Source organism: Oncorhynchus kisutch, linkage group LG14 (genome assembly GCF_002021735.2).
Source record: "Oncorhynchus kisutch isolate 150728-3 linkage group LG14, Okis_V2, whole genome shotgun sequence".
Lineage (NCBI taxonomy): Eukaryota > Metazoa > Chordata > Actinopteri > Salmoniformes > Salmonidae > Oncorhynchus > Oncorhynchus kisutch.
The window spans coordinates 47,154,596-47,177,040 of NC_034187.2; the positions used below are offsets into that span (position 1 = coordinate 47,154,596).

At 43.9% G+C, this 22,445-nt stretch overlaps 1 protein-coding gene across 1 annotated transcript in view; it reads right to left on the reverse strand.

Annotated features, from left to right (window-relative positions):
- LOC109903815 (MAM domain-containing glycosylphosphatidylinositol anchor protein 2) overlaps positions 1–22,445 on the reverse strand; it is a 244,066-nt gene that overhangs the window by 80,392 nt on the left and 141,229 nt on the right. The gene's annotated exons all lie outside the window — the stretch shown is intronic.

Below are 22,445 nucleotides of genomic sequence, written 5' to 3' on the forward strand. Positions count from 1 at the left end.
AGTAGTACTTTAAAGTATTTGTACTTAAGTACTTTACACCACTAGGTAGGTGCAAGCAATATGGTAATTACTTCCCGTATTGTTTACACCTATAAACCTCTCAGATCTATAGGAGGGCCTAGAGAGTAGGAGGGGCTAGGCGTTGATTTGGAATACAGAAAAACTGTCCTTCTCACACAGGCAGCATCTGAGCCCATCTCCTTATGTCAACCCAAACATAATCCATTCATCTGCATCCAGAATTTCTCCATCTGCAGGACTTTAAAGTCCCATCAGCTCTTATTTATTTATCCAGCCTTTAGATTATCTTGTGCTATAATTACCACTAACCCAACAGCAATGAGATGCCAGTAGCCGTGGCTTTATCAATTAGCCGCTCCAACTTAGGTGGAAAGTGATCTAAACACAGTGCTAAATCTGCAATGTTCCTGTCGCTCTTTTGTATACGTCTAGCAGACACAGCTACACAGTGGAGGTCGGAGTATGTGGGCAAAACGGGCTACTTAGCACTAACATGAGAACTCAGAAGTCACACGTCTAGGATAATATAGCTTCTAGTGAAAAGCTTAACTTGGAATTGTTGTTGTATATATGCGAGGCAATTTAGTAGGAGATATTTTAAGGGCCTCTGATATATTTTTCCCATTTTGTGTCTAATTTTGAGAACTCTCAGAGGAACTGTCCTCTCTTAACTGGACTGAATGAAAGAGCTTGCTGCTTGAATAGACAGAATGGATGAGAGAGTCCGTAGGGACCACCTTCCACTCGGAGACAAACGAGCGTCATTCACAGAATTTTTGAGTGACACCTTACTAGATAATACTCCAGAAACACTTAAAGGAACAGTTCTGCTAAATAGTTACCAAATAGCTACACGGACTATCTGCATTGACCCTTTTTGCACTAACTTTTTGACTCATCACATATGCTGCTCCTACTGTTTATTATCTGTCACTTTAATCCTAGTTATATGTACATATCTAATGAGGCTGGAGGCAAGCCCTCCTCAGGCCACCGTCGGAAGAGCTAATATTACTATGTCTAAATGAACTAACTTCAAACGTTTCTGTCGCATACAATATGCTTGGAATTTTGAAGCAGCAATCCCTTTTGATTGTAAAGTAGAGAAATACTCTCAATTCAAATATCCTCAAAAACTCAGAATACAACAGGCTCTAGAGGATAACATGACCTTTCAAGTCATACAAGGAAATGAACTTTAGAAAAACCAAAAACTTGTTTGCCTCCTAAAATCCATCCGTATTACTCATTAATGGTGTAAGGTTTGTACCTGTTATTTACCACAAGGATTAAAACATAAGAGGTAGAACAAAAAGTAGGCCTAAACAAAAGTAAAGAAGGGAAGAGAGAACCTTAAAGGCACAATATGTCATTTCAACAGCCTGATCCTGGCACTGTTTGGTAAGCTGAGGTACGGGGCTGTGCTATGGATGCAACCGAGCTATAGATGACAGTATGGAGTGATTTTAGTGCCTGGCAGTCCATGAAACATTCATAGAACATGTTCCATTGTTCAACTGAACATTATTATGCTAATGCAGTGTTGTTACCAGGGTAGTTTCATTGTTACTACACAGACAGGCCTATAAGAGCAACTTCATGTAAAGTGTTATGCAAGTTCTTAAAATGTTCCTGTGATGTCTCTGCAAGACTTCATCCCCTTCTTAATAGAACCATTTTGCGAACCCAAAAAGCACTGTTAATAACACTTTAAAGTCTTTAACTCTTTCTATGCACTGCTTACTCGTGAATGGGGTTTTCGAAAATATTCATGATGACAATATATTTAAATGGGGGAAATGGCAGCAAAAAAAGTTGCAGTGTGAATAGTTCCATCCGTGCCACATTTCATGGTCGGCTCAACTGGGGATTTCTCAGTCTACTCGCATTGCATGACTGGGTGATGATAGCACTTTCAGAATTTCAGTGTTGTCGTTTAGTTTTTCTCTCTCCAAACGTATTCTCTCTTTTTCGTAAATTAATACTGGTGGGGATAAATTAGCGCTTCGCTAATTAAGCTGGGAGCCAGCTTTGAATGCCATACTTAACGAACAGCCCAGGATTAAACAAGTGTTTCTATGACAGAGCGTTGGTCATAGATACCTTTTAGAGAGTAATGTTCACCCTCCATGTAGATCACCCTCCAGCTAGTACCCGAATGCCCAAATTTATCAAACCATAGTCAGGGGGCTTGACTAGGAATTTGCCATTCATCCTATAGTATGTGCTGCTTTCTCTCCCCTTCTTGCCTTCCAACTGATGCCCATAGCTAATTTCAAGCGTTTATTAAAGAGGCTATGATTTTATGGTAGAGCAGCTTACATCAATATACTTCAGAACATATTTAATTTCTTATAACGTGTTAGCTAGCTTTCCCAATTCAACACCTGTGATTACTGTATGCCTCGCTGTATGTCTCTCTCAAATGTCAATATGCCTTGTATACGGTTGTTTAGGTTAGTTATCATTGTTTTAGTTCACAATGGAGCCCCTAGTTCCACTCTTCATACCCCTGATAACTCCTTTGTCCCACCTCCCACACATGCGGTGACCTCACCCATTACTACCAGCATGTCCAGAGATACAACCTCTCTCATCATCACCCAGTGCCTGGGCTTACCTCCGCTGTACCCGCACCCCACCATACCCCTGTCTGCGCATTATGCCCTGAATATATTCTACCATGCCCAGAAACCTGCTCCTCTTATTCTCTGTCCCCAACGCTCTACGCGACCAGTTTTGATAGCCTTTAGCCGCACCCTCATACTACTCCTTCTCTGTTCCACGGGTGATGTGGAGGTAAACCCAGGCCCTGCATGTCCCCAGGCACCCTCATTTGTTGACTTCTGTGATCGAAAAAGCCTTGGTTTCATGCATGTCAACATCAGAAGCCTCCTCCCTAAGTTTGTTTTACTCACTGCTTTAGCACACTCTGCTAACCCTGATGTCCTTGCTGTGTCTGAATCCTGGCTCAGGAAGGCCACCAAAAATTCAGAGATTTCCATACCCAACTATAACATCTTCCGTCAAGATAGAACTGCCAAAGGGGGAGGAGTTGCAGTTCACTGCAGAGATAGCCTGCAAAGTAATGTCATACTTTCCAGGTCCATACCCAAACAGTTCGAACTACTAATTTTGAAAATTACTCTCTCCAGAAATAAGTCTCTCACAGTTGCCGCCTGCTACCGACCCCCCTCAGCTCCCAGCTGTGCCCTGGACTCCATTTGTGAATTGATCACCCCCATCTAGCTTCAGAGTTTGTTCTGTTAGGTGACCTAAACTGGGATATGCTTAACACCCCGCCAGTCCTACAATCTAAGCTAGATGCCCTCAATCTCACACAAATCATCAAGGAACCCACCAGGTACAACCCTAACTCTGTAAACAAGGGCACCCTCATAGACGTCATCCTGACCAACTGGCCCTCCAAATACACCTCCGCTGTCTTCAACCAGGATCTCAGCGATCACTGCCTCATTGCCTGTATCCGCTACGGAGCCGCAGTCAAACGACCACCCCTCATCACTGTCAAACGCTCCCTAAAACACTTCTGTGAGCAGGCCTTTCTAATCGACCTGGCCCGGGTATCCTGGAAGGACATTGACCTCATCCCGTCAGTTGAGGATGCCTGGTCATTCTTTAAAAGTAACTTCCTCACCATTTTAGATAAGCATGCTCCGTTCAAAAAATGCAGAACTAAGAACAGATACAGCCCTTGGTTCACCCCAGACCTGACTGCCCTCGACCAGCACAAAAACATCCTGTGGCGGACTGCAATAGCATCGAATAGTCCCCGTGATATGCAACTGTTCAGGGAAGTCCGGAACCAATACACGCAGTCAGTCAGGAAAGCTAAGGCCAGCTTCTTCAGGCAGAAGTTTGCATCCTGTAGCTCCAACTCCAAAAAGTTCTGGGACACTGTGAAGTCCATGGAGAACAAGAGCACCTCCTCCCAGCTGCCCACTGCACTGAGGCTAGGTAACACGGTCACCACTGATAAATCCATGATTATCGAAAACTTCAATAAGCATTTCTCAACGGCTGGCCATGCCTTCCGCCTGGCTACTTCAACCTCGGCCAACAGCTCCGCCCCCCCGCAGCTCCTCGCCCAAGCCTCTCCAGGTTCTCCTTCACCCAAATCCAGATAGCAGATGTTCTGAAAGAGCTGCACAACCTGGACCCGTACAAATCAGCTGGGCTTGACAATCTGGACCCTCTATTTCTGAAACTATCTGCCACCATTGTCGCAACCCCTATTACCAGCCTGTTCAACCTCTCTTTCATATCGTCTGAGATCCCCAAGGATTGGAAAGCTGCCGCAGTCATCCCCCTCTTCAAAGGGGGAGACACCCTGGACCCAAACTGTTACAGACCTATATCCATCCTGCCCTGCCTATCTAAGGTCTTCGAAAGCCAAGTCAACAAACAGGTCACTGACCATCTCGAATCCCACCGTACCTTCTCCGCTGTGCAATCTGGTTTCCGAGCCGGTCATGGGTGCACCTCAGCCACACTCAAGGTACTAAACGATATCATAACCGCCATCGATAAAAGACAGTACTGTGCAGCCGTCTTCATCGACCTTGCCAAGGCTTTCGACTCTGTCAATCACCATATTCTTATCGGCAGACTCAGGAGCCTCGGTTTTTCGGATGACTGCCTTGCCTGGTTCACCAATTACTTTGCAGAGTTCAGTGTGTCAAATCGGAGGGCATGCTGTCCGGTTCTCTGGCAGTCTCTATGGGGGTGCCACAGGGTTCAATTTTCGGGCCGACTCTTTTCTCTGTGTATATCAATGATGTTGCTCTTGCTGCGGGCGATTCCCTGATCCACCTCTACGCAGACGACACCATTCTATATACTTTCGGCCCGTCTTTGGACACTGTGCTATCTAACCTCCAAACAAGCTTCAATGCCATACAACACTCCTTCTGTGGCCTCCAACTGCTCTTAAACGCTAGTAAAACCAAATGCATGCTTTTCAACCGGTCGCTGCCTGCACCCGCATGCCCGACTAGCATCACCACCCTGGATGGTTCCGACCTAGAATATGTGGACGTCTATAAGTACCTAGGTGTCTGGCTAGACTGCAAACTCTCCTTCCAGACTCATATCAAACATCTCCAATCGAAAATCAAATCAAGAGTCGGCTTTCTATTCCGCAACAAAGCCTCCTTGACTCACGCCGCCAAGCTTACCCTAGTAAAACTGACTATCCTACCGATCCTCGACTTCGGCGATGTCATCTACAAAATGGCTTCCAACACTCTACTCAGCAAACTGGATGCAGTCTATCACAGTGCCATCCATTTTGTCACTAAAGCACCTTATACCACCCACCACTGCGACTTGTATGCTCTAGTCGGCTGGCCCTCGCTACATATTCGTCGCCAGACCCACTGGCTCCAGGTCATCTACAAGTCCATGCTAGGTAAAGCTCCGCCTTATCTCAGCTCACTGGTCACGATGGCAACACCCATCCGTAGCATGCTCTCCAGCAGGTGTATCTCACTGATCATCCCTAAAGCCAACACCTCATTTGGCCGCCTTTCGTTCCAGTACTCTGCTGCCTGTGACTGGAACGAATTGCAAAAATCGCTGAAGTTGGAGACTTTTATCTCCCTCACCAACTTCAACTTGCTCAGCTATCTGAGCAGCTAACCGATCGCTGCAGCTGTACATAGTCTATTGGTAAATAGCCCACCCTTTTTCACCTACCTCATCCCCATACTGTTTTTATTTATTTACTTTTCTGCTCTTTTGCACACCAATATCTCTACCTGTACATGACCATCTGATCATTCACCACTCCAGTGTTAATCTGCAAAATTGTAATTATCTGCCTACCTCCTCATGCCTTTTGCACACATTGTATATAGACTCCCCCTTTGTTTTCTACTGTGTTATTGACGTGTTAATTGTTTACTCCATGTGTAACTCTTTGTTGTCTGCTCACACTGCTATGCCTTATCTTGGCCAGGTCGCAGTTGCAAATGAGAACTTGTTCTCAACTAGCCTACCTGGTTAAATAAAGGTGAAATTAAAAAATTTAAAAATAACCAGGGTAAAGCAAGAAAAAAATAGCAGGCCATAGATGAAATGCTTAAACTAACAATAATTGGGACTTTTCAGAGGGAGATGGATCTTCGCTGGTTGAGGGTTTTTCTTTTTCGTACGTTTAATCCTTTTGCACTCATGTCGAGGGGAGAAATATGCAGAAAGGGTTGTGAAATGTCAGAGTATGACTGCAATTATCCCTTCATTATGCTTTAAATAGCAACATTAATAATCATCCGTGTCTTATCAGAAATTTGAGACAATTCATTATGGATTTTGGGTTAACTACTGTAGCACAGTGCCTGCCTAAGAGAAAGTAATCAATTTGTAAAGCCTATGATTTTATTAAGGATAGATTCCCACAATATGACTGACAACCTTATCTTAACATGCACTCCAAACCAACTTTTTTTTACCTACATGTAATGTGATACTATATCAATGCTTTAATATGGGCCACACTACAAAGTACTGGGCTTTGGCTAGGCGGACTAACTCAGTCACTGAAAGTAGGAAACTCGGGTTTGAACCCCAGTCTGACACAATTGCAAAATTGTCAAAGCACACTAATCCTAGTGCTAACAGCTATTTTTTTGTCCTGTCTGTGACACGTCTGCGACACAGCTGTGATAATGGTACCAGACATGGAATGACTGTACTGTTTCAAAGAACAATGCTCCAGTGCAAAGTACACGCTTTCAGAAGCCTCGCTATCTCCCTTTTCCCTGTTACCGCTCCTGCCTGCACCACCTCAAAGAGGGTGAATCAGTGACAAGTATGGGCATTGACCTTTCCTGTCTGCAGAGAGTCCCCCTTCAGCCAGCATGTCTGATTAGGTTGAGATCCTTTGACAAAGCCAACCAGGCCCTCTGTGACCCCAGCTCGCTTGGGAGCCCACCTGTTGATCCAGCTGAATCACTGTGCTTCGTAATTGTATATTGGGTGCATTGCCGGAACACGCCTGGCCAATAAACTCAATTAACCCTTGTCATTCCGATAACGTCTGTAGACTGCAGGGAACTGACTTACTGGCTGGCTGCTGCAGCACCCACACTGTTAAGGTGAGACAGGAGTTAATTGGGTTCAAGTATATTACCTGAGAGCATTCAATTACTTGGGTGTGGGGCTGTGGTCTCTGCATTGGGTGCTGCTACCCATTCCTAGTTGTAGTATGAAGTCATAAGAATCAGTCTTGCGGCTATTTATCAATATATACTTTTTAATGTTTCTGCCTTTTTGAAGGTTTCTGCCTCTCCGGTGTTTCAATTTTTCGGGTTAATTGAAGCCTGAAATATTTTACGGAGCAGATGGACATACACTGTACTGTAGCATTGAATATAATTGAGCTGTGAAGTCTCCAGACCAAAGCTGCACAGGACACCAATAGTTTCAGTGAGGAAGGCTTTCGAAGTGGGCTGCAGGTCCTCTGGAGCTTTCGGAGAAGTTCTAGTGGAGTCAACCGAGGTCCTGTTCCTAGTTTCCGAGGTTAACCAAAGCCTTTATCTTATGATGTTGTCAACAACAGCCATCACAATGGCTTCTATGCATATTAAAATGTAATTCAAAATAAAGTGGCTATCATACATATACTGGCCCTGACACATAGAACAGAGCGGGGCCAAATACAAGGGGCTGCAACTAACAGATGGCCTCCAGGCCTTTAATGGCGTCACTTTGTGTAAAGGGTGATGCCAGGCAGAGGAGAGAAAGAGAGGGAGAATGAAAGAGGAGAAAAAGAGAGAGGGAGACAGAAAGAGAGAGGAAAAATATTTTAATTTCATTACCAATAAAACAGAATAATGCTGATCTTTAGGCTTAAAGCCTGAGGAAATCAAGAGTAATCTCTATATTTCACTGGTGAGCAGCATTCTCCAACCTCTCTCTCTATTTCCTTCCTCTCTCATCCTCCTCCTCCCTCCTCCCCCTATTTCACTCTCTCCCTCTCTTTCCTCTCGTGTCTCTCTCGATCTCCTCCCACCTCTCCATCCACCGCCTCCGCAAACTCTGCTGCAAGAGCCTGCTCAGCTGTCACAGATATAAGTACACATTATCCAGTGGCATACATTGGTACCCAGACCTACCACAAGTAATGAGTCCTGTGCTAGGGATTATACTCCTAGCTACCCTTCTCTCTTCCCTGCCCTAGTTCCCTTCCCTGCAATCACAATTTCTGCAGGAAGAGGAGGAGGAGTAGGTGGATGAGTAATCAAATCAAATCGAATAGTAGGAAGCATTTGTGAAATGGAGCGAAGCATGACAAACACATACATTGCCTTAAGAAAATATTCAGAACGTTTCCTTTTTCCATATTTTGTTATGGTGTTAATTTTATTCTAAAATTAATTAAATTAAAACATTTCCTCCTCAATCTACACACAATACCCATGACAAATCAAAAATAGGTTTTTAGAAATTTGTGAAAATTTATAACAAATAAAACAGAAATACCTTATTTACATAATTATTCAGACCCTTTGCTATGAGACTCGAAATGGAGCACAGGTGCATCCTGTTTCCATTGATCATCCTTGAGATGTTTCTACAACTTGATTGGAGTCCAAGTGTGGTAAACTCAATATATTATTTTTATGATTTTGAAAGGCACACGCCTGTCTATATAAGGTCCCATGGTTGACAGTACATGTCAGAGCAAAAGCTAAGTCATGAGGGACAAAGGAATTGTCCATAGAGCTCCGAAGACAGGATTGTGTCGAGGCACAGGTCTGGGGAAGGGTACAATTTTTTTATGCAGCATTGAAGGTAACCAAGAACAAATAGGCCTCCATCATTCTTAAATGGAAGAAGTTTGGAACCACCAAGACAAACTGAGCAATCGGGGGAGAAGGGCCTTGGTCAGGGAGGTGACCAAGAACCCGATGGTCACTGACAGAGCTCCAGACTTCCTCTGTGGAAATGGGAGAACCTTCCAGAAGGACAATCATCTCTGCAGCACTCCACCAATCAGGCCTTTGTGGAATACTGGCCAAACAAAATGATCTGCTCTGTTGAAACCAAGATTTACTTATTTGGCCTGAATGCCAAGCTTAACGTCTGGAGGAAGCCTGGCACAATCCCTACAAAGAAGCATGGTGGTGGCAGCATCATACAGTTGGGATATTTTTCAGCGAGAAGGACTCTGAGACTAGTCAGGAACGAGGGAAAGATGAACGGAGCAGTCCTGAGAGATCCTTGATGAAAACCTGTTCCAGAGCGCTTAGAGCGCTTAGGACCTCAGACTGGGGTGAAGGTTCACCTTCCAACAGGACAATGACCCTAAGCACACAGCCAAGCCAACGCAGGAGTGGCTTCAGGACAGATCTCAGAATGTCCTTGAGTGGCCCAGCCAGTGCCCGGACTTGAAACCGATCGAAAATCTCTGGAGACACCTGAAAATAGCTGTGCAGCGACGCTCACCATACAACCTGACAGAGCTTGAGCGGATCTGCAGAGAAGGGATGAACTCCCCAAATACAGGTGTGATTTAATCCATTTTAGAATAAGGCTGTAATGTAACAAAAAGTGAAAAAAGTCAAGGGTTCTGAATACTTTCCGAATGCACCGTATACAGTGAAGTCTGTATGTATGACAGACATCTCCTTCAGTCAGCCACACACACAGTCCACCGGGCCTCTGCTATGGAGGTAACACAACACGCACAACACACAGCCTAGAGATGACTACTGAAGACTTTACCCTAAAGGACTACACATACTAAGGAGAAGAGAGCTATATGACATACTAATAGTGCCGTCAGACTGACAGACTAGACATGTGACATAAACAATGTGATCCTTGCCAGAGAGAGATTAAAGTAGACGGCACGCGTCAAAGTAATTGATTTATGACCCTGCATCATGATGACGTGTGCATGTCCAAATATGGGCCTCCGGCCCATCCCCCCTGTTCCTGTGGTTACGTGTTAAAGGGTGTGTGTTATTTTATATCTATATGGCATCCTTTGAAGTAGTCATGGTGATTGATGTCTAGGGGCCTTGTTGAACTGGGGGGGTTGAGTGTTTGAACTTTTGGAACGTGTATGTCCCCCACCCCCAGTTTTATAGCCCTTATGTTTGTTATCTGATGAAGCAGGAATGTCCTGGGGTATTGGGCTGTGGCATATGCATTATAAATGTCCCGAACAAGGCGTGCAAACCCAGAACAGTAAACACTATTTTTAAACATGGATTTTGCGATCAGTGGCAAAGCTGTGATGACTGTAGCAACTGAAGCAGGACAGCGGCTGAAACATAGAGAAAGGGCAAAGTATACGTATAATATACGATGCTCCAAAAAAGCGGTTTCTAAATGTGTATAGAACCCAGATACCGCCCGCAACTGCGCTGAAAGATGAAGTGTCGATGTCTAACGGACAGCAATGGGGGTATCTGTTTGATTACTTGGCCTGTAGAGTGAAACTCTATACGGTAGCCGAAGGAGAATAATATACCGACCAGACATTAGGAGTGGCCTATGGGGCTGAAGACTGGACGGTTTTTCGCCAGGTTTTGTGTCCCGAACTGAGACGTATCACCAAGGGTTACAGCTTGTTCACAGGCTACGAGACCCGTTGGGAAGGTACCCCTGACTCCTCCGGAAGAGTATTTCACAGGGTGAAAATACAGAGAAAGAATGGACTTCCCTGTGGCTGCATGGAGTTCTATATCAGCACCGAGGAATTCCGCAACCAAAACATCCGGGATGGCGGTTTGGTCGGTGATTTTAGGCTTCGCATGCTTATCCCCTTTAAAAGTTGGCCTTTAATGAAATTGAAAATGATGGAGTTGTTGGACGCTCTGTTTGTACAGAGCCAACAGCGCCAGAGCATTGTTCGGCAAAAGAAGTGCATAATATATACGAATCCGGAGGATTACGACTCAAAGCAGCCCCAAGAAGGTACATCGTCAGAAGGGTCAGCCCCCGAAGAAAACTAGGTAAGCGGCTGCGTTAACCACGCCCAGATATCCCGAGGGCTGGTTCAACAATAAAAGGAGGGTCCTTAAAACCTACAGTTCTTAACCTACATATTAACCATGGATATTCCTAACGCATACCAGAACTCCGAAACGTCATGGGGGCCCGACACTAAGGACTGTATGCCGCACAGCCCTACATTCTACTCCCCCCTGGCAAGACCCGCGACACCCCCTACAAGTACACAGTACTAGTTTTGTGTACATCAGTACTAGTTTTGTGGACACCATCAAGGCCTCTGTAGCCACGCTTTTAGACGTGGTGATTGGAGAATATATACGAGAAAAATGCATCGGTTGTGAGATTAATCACCCCAGCCAGCGCAGGCATCCATGCCTATACGACCCCCCCAAGATACTACTTCTTCAACAATTTTGAGGCGCTGGTGAAAAGACTTTGGTCCTGCAGGTTTATACCATCGCTGGTCAGAGCCCTGGAGGCTATGGGCCTTGTGCCGTCTATCCCCAGAGTTTACGGGGTAACAGAGGCATTCCTACATGAACTGAAGGAGGCGATCCACATCCACGAGAAACTCAAAGAAATCCGACACACCCTGGTGGACGATAACAAATACCGGGAGGCTGTGGTGGCTGATGTGATGACTTTCTGGCTCAATAAACCCCAAGAGACCGAGTGACATTTTTGTTATTTAGATGTAGAGCAATGGGTAACTATGTGTATACGATGCTAGAGAGAATAAATACATTTTTTCTTTTGAGAGAACTTACAAGTGTTATGCATCAAATTATTGAAAATAAAGTGAACAATGTATCGTTCTACACAACCCACAATTCCGGGACTAATGTAGAGCATGTGTTGAAAATGGAACAAATCATGAATCATGTACGACATGCGGGCGAGTGTCTACAATGGGCACAAATGGTAACCCGGCTTGGTGGTGATTCTGAAGAACTAGAAACAACTTTGTCTAAGATTTTACTTTATTTGTTTGAAACACCATTTAATTGTAACATGTATCATATTTGTTGTTTATATACTTTTATAGCGGATGTGTGTGTTGTAAAAATTCAGCGAAACAAACCTGTTAATCTAACCCAAATATAGGGTTTTGCATGATGCGATCATTGAGAAAGCGGGGACATGTAATCCTGCAACAAATTCTGAATTGTCTGTATACATAATACATAATGTTTTCTTGAAAATAAAAATCCCAAAAATGAAAATGAAATGTTGTCGTTATTTGAAAGTGGCTCATTAACGTTATTGTACCTCAGAGAGGCAAGAAGGGTGGCAGAGCAGATGTTGAAAAACATTTATTATAATCCCTCTAACCCAGGGTCTTATGGGGGTAAGGAACGTTTACAGAGAGCTATAGCCGAAGAAACGGGTAGCCGGTTAAGCGATGCTAAAGTGAATTGAGTGGCTATCAGAGCAGGATGCGCACACTCTGCATAAGCCCCTAAGAAAACATTTTCCCAGAAATAGAGTTTTTTCTACCCAACCATTGTCGCAATTTCAGGCTGATCTATGTGACATGCAGGCCCTTGCAGATAAAAATGATGGAAATCACTACATGCTAACGGTTATAGATATTTTCTCTAAAATAGCTTTTGTCCGTGTCTTAAAAAATAAGAGTGGTGCAGAGGTGACCCAGGCCTTTGACTCTATCTTGAAGGAAGGCGGAGCCCCCAAGAAAGTGCAGACTGATGGCGGAAAATAATTTTTTAATAAGACTTTTCAGAAACTCATGAAGAAGCACAATATAGTACATTTTGCTACAGGCTCGGATTTGAAAGCTTCAGTTGTTGAACGCTTTAACAGAACTCTGAAGGAGCGGATGTGGCGCTATTTTACAACACGCATAGATATATCGATATAGTTCAAGATTTAGTAATTGGGTACAATAGTTATCATAAGAGTATAAGGATGAAACCCTCCAAGGTCTCTTCTGAAAACTCTTTTCAAGTCTTTAAAAATCTGTATGGTTTGCTCCCCCTTCGCCGTAAGAAAAAAATACATTTTAAATTCATTGTGGGGGACTTGGTTCGTATATCCAAGTTGAGGGGTGTTTTCGACAAAAAATACATGCAAGGATACAGTGACGAGCTATTCACGGTTAGAGAATGTCTGCCGCGCATACCCCCGGTCTACACATTAAAAGATTATGACGGGGAACTTATGGAGGGATCTTTTTATGAGGAATTACAGAAGGTACAGGTGGGTAAAGACAAAATGTTCCACGTGGAGGAGATTCTAGATCAAAAGAGAGAAAAGGGTCAAAAATGGGTGCTGGTCCGCTGGAAAAACTGGCCCCAAAAGTTCAACAGATGGGTATTAGAGCAGGATGTGTGCATGATAAAATACATCATCATTCGTGTGTACACCGGAGTGCATAATGGAACACAGCGGCTTTTACCTGACTCTCCCCAGTAATGCGTCCGCACATATATATCGTAATAATCAGAGGTCGAATTATACAAATCAAATTAAATCAAATCAAATTTTATTTGTCACATACACATGGTTAGCAGATGTTAATGCGAGTGTAGCGAAATGCTTGTGCTTCTAGTTCCGACAATGCAGTAATAACGAACAAGTAATCTAACAATTCCAAAAAAACTACTGTCTTATACACAGTGTAAGGGGATAAAGAATATGTACATAAGGATATATGAATGAGTGATGGTACAGAACAGCATAGGCAAGATACAGTAGATGATATCGAGTACAGTATAACATATGAGATGAGTATGTAAACAAAGTGGCATAGTTAAAGTGGCTAGTGATACATGTATTACATAAGGATGCAGTCGATGATATAGAGTACAGTATATACGTATGCATATGAGATGAATAATGTAGGGTAAGTAACATTATATAAGGTAGCATTGTCTAAAGTGGCTAGTGATATATTTACATAATTTCCCATCAATTCCCATTATTAAAGTGGCTGGAGTTTAGTCAGTGTCATTGACAGTGTGTTGGCAGCAGCCACTTAATGTTAGTGGTGGCTGTTTAACAGTCTGATGGCCTTGAGATAGATGCTGATTTTCAGTCTCTCGGTCCCAGCTTTGATGCACCTGTATTGACCTCGCCTTCTGGATGACAGCGGGGTGAACAGGCAGTGGCTCGGGTGGTTGATGTCCTTGATGATCTTTATGGCCTTCCTGTAGCATCGGGTGGTGTAGGTGTCCTGGAGGGCAGGTAGTTTGCCCCCAGTGATGCGTTGTGCAGACCTCACTACCCTCTGGAGAGCCTTACGGTTGAGGGCGGTGCAGTTGCCATACCAGGCGGTGATACAGCCCGCCAGGATGCTCTCGATTGTGCATCTGTAGAAGTTTGTGAGTGCTTTTGGTGACAAGCCGAATTTCTTCAGCCTCCTGAGGTTGAAGAGGCGCTGCTGCGCCTTCTTCACGATGCTGTCTGTGTGGGTGGACCAATTCAGTTTGTCTGTGATGTGTACGCCGAGGAACTTAAAACTTGCTACCCTCTCCACTACTGTTCCATCGATGTGGATAGGGGGGTGTTCCCTCTGCTGTTTCCTGAAGTCCACAATCATCTCCTTAGTTTTGTTGACGTTGAGTGTGAGGTTATTTTCCTGACACCACACTCCGAGGGCCCTCACCTCCTCCCTGTAGGCCGTCTCGTCGTTGTTGGTAATCAAGCCTACCACTGTTGTGTCGTCCGCAAACTTGATGATTGAGTTGGAGGCGTGCGTGGCCACGCAGTCCTGGGTGAACAGGGAGTACAGGAGAGGGCTCAGAACGCACCCTTGTGGGGCCCCAGTGTTGAGGATCAGCGGGGAGGAGATGTTGTTGCCTACCCTCACCACCTGGGGGCGGCCCGTCAGGAAGTCCAGTACCCAGTTGCACAGGGCGGGGTCGAGACCCAGGGTCTCGAGCTTGATGACGAGCTTGGAGGGTACTATGGTGTTGAATGCCGAGCTGTAGTCGATGAACAGCATTCTCACATAGGTATTCCTCTTGTCCAGATGGGTTAGGGCAGTGTGCAGTGTGGTTGAGATTGCATCGTCTGTGGACCTATTTGGGCGGTAAGCAAATTGGAGTGGGTCTAGGGTGTCAGGTAGGGTGGAGGTGATATGGTCCTTGACTAGTCTCTCAAAGCACTTCATGATGACGGATGTGAGTGCTACGGGGCGGTAGTCGTTTAGCTCAGTTACCTTAGCTTTCTTGGGAACAGGAACAATGATGGCCCTCTTGAAGCATGTGGGAACAGCAGACTGGTATAGGGATTGATTGAATATGTCCGTAAACACACCGGCCAGCTGGTCTGCGCATGCTCTGAGGGCGCGGCTGGGGATGCCGTCTGGGCCTGCAGCCTTGCGAGGGTTAACACGTTTAAATGTCTTACTCACCTCGGCTGCAGTGAAGGAGAGACCGCATGTTTTCGTTGCAGGCTGTGTCAGTGGCACTGTATTGTCCTCAAAGCGGGCAAAAAAGTTATTTAGTCTGCCTAGGAGCAAGACATCCTGGTTCTTCCTGTAGTCCGTGATTGACTGTAGACCCTGCCACATGCCTCTTGTGTCTGAGCCGTTGAATTGAGATTCTACTTTGTCTCTGTACTGGCGCTTAGCTTGTTTGATAGCCTTGCGGAGGGAATAGCTGCACTGTTTGTATTCGGTCATGTTACCAGACACCTTGCCCTGATTAAAAGCAGGGTTAAAAAAGGTTAAAAAAGGGTTCTATAGAACCGTCGACAGGATCGTCTCCGAGTTGAATGAACGCCTATCGCAGAACAGTATGGAAATATTCCTGATGTACAACCCTATACATAAACATGTACAAATCTCAGGAGATGCTTCCGGGGGGATAAAGACTGGCGGTAATTTAGCATAAATGTTGGGGATGGGTCCCAATAAATGGACGTATGTGAAAGATAAATGATTCCCATTCCCCGCGGATATACATGCAGGATTTGACAACATATTTGTGTATACCGACATCATATCCTATCAAAGGGTCGGAGACAGCTGTGTGCCACTCCTGAGAACGGTTCATATAGACGGAAAGGATGGGGACATAGTCACTGTCACCTACGACAAGCCAAACTACGTACCTGTAAGCAAGAAATATATTGAAAACATTCTTGTTGAGCTTAAAACGGATCAGAACGAAAACATTGAATTTACTTATGGTAAAACGATTGTAAAAATCCACTTTAGACCCACCAAAACCTCTCTACATATATAATATTAGTATTATATATTTTATATACATAATACATCTAAATTAAAATTATGGAACACCGACATCTCGACCCTAACCGGTATGTCTCATACTATGTTGATCAACTGTGCTGCTGCTCCAGTTTCAACTGTTCTGCCTTATTATTATTCGACCATGCTGGTCATTTATGAACATTTGAACATCTTGGCCATGTTCTGTTATAATCTCCACCCGGCACAGCCAGAAGAGGACTGGCCACCCCACATAGCCTGGTTCCTCTCTAGGTTTCTTCCTAGGTATTGGCCTTTCTAGGGAGTTTTTCCTAGCCACCGTGCTTCTACACCTGCATTGCTTGCTGTTTGGGGTTTTAGGCTGGGTTTCTGTACAGCAGCTGATGTACGAAGGGCTATATAAATAAATTTGATTTGATTTGATTTGAAGTGGGTAATGGGTTACCCGGCTATTATGGTTCCCCCACCATGTATGGTTCGGGGATAGGAGGTATATTTCGTAACCTCTTTAGGATGGTTTTACCCTTTATGAAGAGAGGCCTCAGCATAGCCAAACCGCATTTAAAATCAGCAGCAAAAAATATAGTAAGTGAGGTTATAGCCAATGCTATGACCAGAAGGGCATCACCAGATGTCGAGAGTCAAGAAGGCTCAGGGTTGATGATGTTGTCTCGAAGACCAAAAAAGAGACCTCCGGGTATAAGGCGCAGGCTTGCGCCTAAAAAACAGAGGTTAACGGTTAAAAGAAAATCAGTTAGTCAAAGACAGGGTAAAGTGAGGAGGTCTGGACCAAAAACGGTAAAAAGTATACTCGGAAGTATTTTCTAAAAGAACAAGCACCATGGCTCTTTTACACCGCATGTCCTCTGAAGCTATAAAGACAGAGCTCGATCTTTTCACGGCCCCCTTAACCCAACATTCAGTAGAAAGGTCCAGTTATGTGGAGATAGCCCCACTCTCTGCCATTACAGGCACTATACACTCTGACATTTCCTTTCAAGAACGTTTACTCTTAAATGCAGTTGATTTAAGACTAAAATTAACCAGGGCCAAGGATGAGTTTTGCCTAATGTCTGCAACGGACGGGGACTTTACCTTAAAAGTGTTGGGGGCCACGCTTTATATTAACAAAGTGTCTGTATCTCTGGCAGTTCGTCTGGGTCACTCACAGGCTTTGATGAAAGGAAATGCCCTTTACCCTCTCCAAATAATTACCATGAAAACCTTTAGCATACCTGTGGGCAAACAGAATCTGCAGTCAAGAAAACCTATTTCTTGGCCCTTTACCGCGATACGTGGTTATAGGTTTTGTTGATCACGCCTCCAATACGGGCAGCTTAAATAAAAACCCATTTAATTTTCAAAACTTCAATGCAGAGTATGTGGCTCTGTGTCAGGACGGACGTCAGGTCCCTGCTAAGGCTTTCCAACCGCAATTTAATAACAACATATCTGTGCGAGAATCTTACAATCTATTCCTGGCTACCGGGAGGCATCTAAAAGATCTCTCTTTACCTATTGACAGAAATGATTTTGCAGAGGGTTACACAATGTATGCTTTCAATTTATCACCTGATGATGACACCTCAGGAAATCTTTCGGTGGTGTCCCAAGGTAACCTCAGGCTGGAAATGCGTTTCCGTACACCTTTAGCCTGTACCGTTAGCATGATTGTTTATGCCTGCTCTGATTCAATCTTGGAGGTGAATAGCCGAAGACAGGTTTTAGTAGATTATTATTAAGGATCGTTGAGCAAAGACATGAATACCCAAGAGTTGGAAGGGCTCATGAGCCGACTGATTGGAAAACAATTTTGCGGAGTGTTGGCTTGTGATGAATTACCTATGGAGAAATGGATGGTGCGGCCAGCCATGTCAATACCCATCCTAAACACATGCCGGGTGAACATTGGCTAGCTGTGACATTAGAAGAGGAAGGAGGAAGAAAAATCTAAACTTTTTTTGATTCCTATGGCTTTCACCCTGGTTTCCCCAAATCTATTAAAGAATTTCTGACCAAAAACTGCTCAAAGATATACTACAACATCATTCAAGTGCAAGATAACCTTTCCACTACATGCGGTCAACACTGTGTATTCTACCTATGCCAAAGAGCCCGGGGAGTTTCTTTTGAAGATGTTATGTCTCTTTATAAGGATGATTTAAGCAGTAATGATAACATTGTAGCTTGTTTTGTTAGAAAATATCAAAAGTGTTCAAATGTGTGTCCTTTAAGAACGTGTAATCAAGGCGTATGCTCACGCCAAATGTTTCAAGAATGCCACAAATGTTAAATTGCTTATTTTTTCAAATAAAATTTATTGAATTGAATCATAGTCATTCAAAAGTCTAACCACCCAGAGAGATCGGGATTAGGGAAAGGTCCGGAGGCGTTCAGGGGGGTAAATGGGTTATCGTCATTCATTTCATAAGGATGCGAGGGTTTTGGCGCATCTTTAGGGGTGCTGTATCTCGTTGAAGGTTTGTGTTTTAAAGCGTGAATCTGAAGCTTATAGTTGGGTACACCCAAGAGGGGAATGTTGAGGATGGCCAGGGCCTTAAGAAACTGAAGCCACCCTGGAGGTCTTTTGTCATCAGCAACCTTGTGGGCAGATGTGGTACTTTTAAGCAAGTCAAGCATATGGGAACCCTTGACAACAGAACCCTGAAGGATAAACTCTCCTTTGTCGTTCCAAGTAGCTGCCCCATTTGAGTCTTTTATCTTGTTCATAATGTAGCTAACATTTTTCCTGTTACGTGCCGGAACATGGGTTAACAAGTCATGCATAACTTTATCTTCAACAGGCATTTGATCTTCAGACGGTAAGCTCACAGGTACAGGCATTACAGGGGCGTGGCTCTCGCTAGGCTCGTCATCTTTTAAAGGGTCCTGTAGGGAAATAGTTAAATGGCCTGTCTCTCTCTCACCTTGTTTCACCAAGGACAAATACCTTTGCAAGAGGCTTGTGTATTTTTGGACCTTATCATAGGGGTTCAATCCTTTTTGATTCAAAATATCCTTCATGGCCGTATCCAAATCATTTCCCGCTGTTTGTCTGATATTTTCGGGACCCTGCACTTGTTTTTTAAGTCTATCAAACTCTTGTTGTGGCACCAGATACATTTTATTGGCCATCACCCTATGTGTTCAACCACCACGTCTGGCAGCAATAAGGCTGGTGATGAAGGGCACGGCTATACTTAGTAAAGGTAGAATAAAACCGCCAGACTGTTGTATGCTATGTCGTTTCTTTTGAAGACTGACCCTTTTATTGGCAAAGAGTTTGATCGCGGTCTTTTGTCTCTTTAATTTTTTCAATTGGGTCAGGGTGAGTGGAATGCGTCCTTTGAGAAGATTCCAAGCAATCTCACATAGGGATAATATGAGATCTGAAGAACAGTGACCCAAGATGGCATTCCGTTCATTAGATGTAGCCCCAACTAGGCTTCTCAAGAGGGGCAAGTTTCTTTTTAAACGCAGAGACATAGCGGTTACTTTTTAGGAATGTAAGCAGCCGGCCACTCCCACGGGAACAGACCTGTTCGTAGCCTCAGGTGTTCTGTAGTATTTGCTTTTAAATCAACGATTAAATAAGAAAATGGCGCTTTGGTAGCGTCCTCGTAGCTCTCCATAAAGTAGGATTTCCTTCCCGGGTACATCTGCTGAGCTAGAGTGTTAATTTGTAGTTTGTCTCTAGGATTTTTGAACAAAACCATGTAATTGGCGTTCAAACTGATGGTGCGGCTATTTTTACCTTGGTGAAACACATTCTGCACCAAGTAAAGCACGGACAGGTTTCTATGATGAGTATATTGGGGAAACGCTCAGGCAATTTCGGGATGTTCGCTACCTGCAAATAGCATATCGTCCAAAACCAGCAGATTGTTTTTATGAGGAGGTAAAAGTTCATCATCAGACAGGGAATCAGGTATTCCTTCAACAAACTTGATTTTTATTGTCTTCAACAATTCATCATACAGAGGTTGATAACAAGAATAACACCACACAACATTATCAGGCTTTTGAGATAACACATGTTCAGAATTCTCTAAAATACTTTTTACAAAACAAGTTTTACCACTATTCGAAGGCCCTGCGATTAAGGCCGAAAATGGTAGTTGCAACCGGGGGTCAAAACCTTCTACAGCAGTCATTATATCTTAAGCTTTAAGAAACCCTGTAGCTTGTAGCATAAGTCAGTAGCCAAAGGGACAATGTGGTCCAGTCAGGCAAAAGCAGTCTCTTGTCATAGACAACCCTGAATCTTTTAGTAAGTGGGGCCTTCCTCAGATGGAAGCCCTTTTTATACCTAACAATCTTTTTGTAGGAGCTCAAAATCTCCAAGTCACTATTCCTGTCATTTAGGAACCCCTCGACCAAGCGTGTGATTGATTCCAAGTTTACACGCTGGGCATTTTCATAGTTTTGAGTCACGCCTTTGGCTTTCAACACCACGTGATTCTTTTGAGTCCTAAAAGCATAGCTTTTGGGACCACAGGAGGACCATTATGTGATATGGTCACCCTCTGCGAGTTCACTCGTTAAGCCACCCAGATAGTTGTTGAGTGGGGGGCTCCAATCCCCCGGTTTGCTTACATAGACCACAGAGTCTGTGTCGTGGTAAAGAACCCGCCTCTGAAGCTGCTCCATGAGCTTGTACAGTTCAAGTCGGCCATAGGCCGTGGTAAATGCTGCAAGAAACACATTTACATTACCCGGGGGTAGAACCCACTTCTTGTTACGTCGCCATTGCACCAGGCAATGTCTTGACTCAAGAATGAAAAATGTGAAATTTCGTATTGGTCTGAAAAAAACGAATTCCAAAAATTCTTCAGGGTCTTTAATAATCGACGTTGTGAGCATATTACACCTCTGCGCTAATTTGCCCCAAAGCGAATTTAAGTACAATTTCGACACATTTCGTTTGGTTTTGTTGACCTCTATTCTGTCAGGGTCAAGAAGGATGCCTTCTCTGTCATGATAGTCTTGAATGTACCTGTCTTTGCTCTCTTGATCTGTGACCGATGCAGGATAGCCTGAAGCCATTTGCTTACATCTCAAGAAGGTCTTGATGTACTCTTTAAAAAGAGTGTCTGATTTCTTGGAAAAGTTCCATACTTCAAAGATTTTGGCCACACAATACCCCATCTCTAAAGCCTTAGAGAATTCAACTGTACCGGGGCGCTGATTAGATATCAGTGTTTAACCCCGGGCGGTCGGCCGATATCTGGACATGCCTTATGCCGGATAGTGCAAACCTTGGTTTCAAACGATTCTCTACAGAGAGAGCGCTGGGCCCCCTGTTGAACCCACACCCTTTGGTTTCTGTAACGCACACACACACACACACACACTCCTGCTGCTCCGTCACACACCCACTCACGCATGCCCCCTGATTCTCCAGGTCTTTTTCCTTCGCGACAGAGCTGGGTGATGATGTGAAATACCTTTTCCCATAGTTACGGGTGAGATACAGTTTTTTTAATTCCTTTTATTGAATTCCAAAATATTTCGTACAACCTTTAAGACATGTTTGAATTAAGTAACAAATTTGAATAATATTTAAACATGCATCACGCGTGTTTTATGTAAAAACATTGGAGGCCTGCAGTTGTACATTATTACAAACTTTAATAACCCGTTAATGTTCATAACATACCATTGTAGGAAAATACTAAAATAATACATGTTTTATTCAGATATTACAGTTGTCTGCGCCAGACCCTAGCGTGAGAGAAAAGACCGCTTCCCCTTTAGTTAAATGGGTGAGATACATTTTCAAAACCAATGATTTAATTCTAAATATTTAACACCTACATTTTAACACCCGTTATAATTCAATTTTTTTTACTATTTCTTACAGATATAGGGTCCTGTTAGCCCTGACCATTATGCGTTTCCAATTCCCCATCGCAAAGTCTTTTGCCCGCTCCATCGAAACTCTGGACGTTTTCGCTCCAGGGAAAGATCCGCCTTCGGCCTTGTGGGTCCTGGGTATGTCTCAACGATAACCTCGGCCATCGCCGTAATTGTTCACGATTTCGAAAAGACTGTCCAGCTTATTCATCAGTGTTCGGAAAATATGGTAATCGCGGCATTTAAAACTGAACCATATTTGAAAAAAAATTACATCCTTGCATGCTTTGGAAGATACATATGAACTGACCGTTTTCGAAGCATTTGCACTATCAAATTGTTCACATGCTAAAATTGTCACTCGGGAGTCCGGGGTATACGC